Genomic DNA, 227 nt, shown 5'->3' with positions numbered 1-227 from the left:
CTTGCTATTGTTGATCCTACTACTTATTCTGAAGCTGTAGTTGATGAAAACTAGAGAAAGGCTACGGATACTGAAATCTCCACGATAAAGAAAAACAACACTTGGTTACTTGTGGACAGACTTGCAAATCACAGCATAATAAAAGTTAAATGGATATTTAGAACTAAGCTGAATCTTGATGGTTCAATAAATAAATACAAAGCAAGATTGGTGGTTAAGGGATATGC

This window comes from Theobroma umbraticum, unplaced genomic scaffold, assembly GCF_002168275.2.
Source record: "Theobroma umbraticum cultivar Fairchild unplaced genomic scaffold, ASM216827v3 scaffold_55.0, whole genome shotgun sequence".
Classification (NCBI taxonomy): Eukaryota; Viridiplantae; Streptophyta; class Magnoliopsida; order Malvales; family Malvaceae; genus Theobroma; species Theobroma umbraticum.
This window is presented reverse-complemented; position numbering follows the sequence as displayed.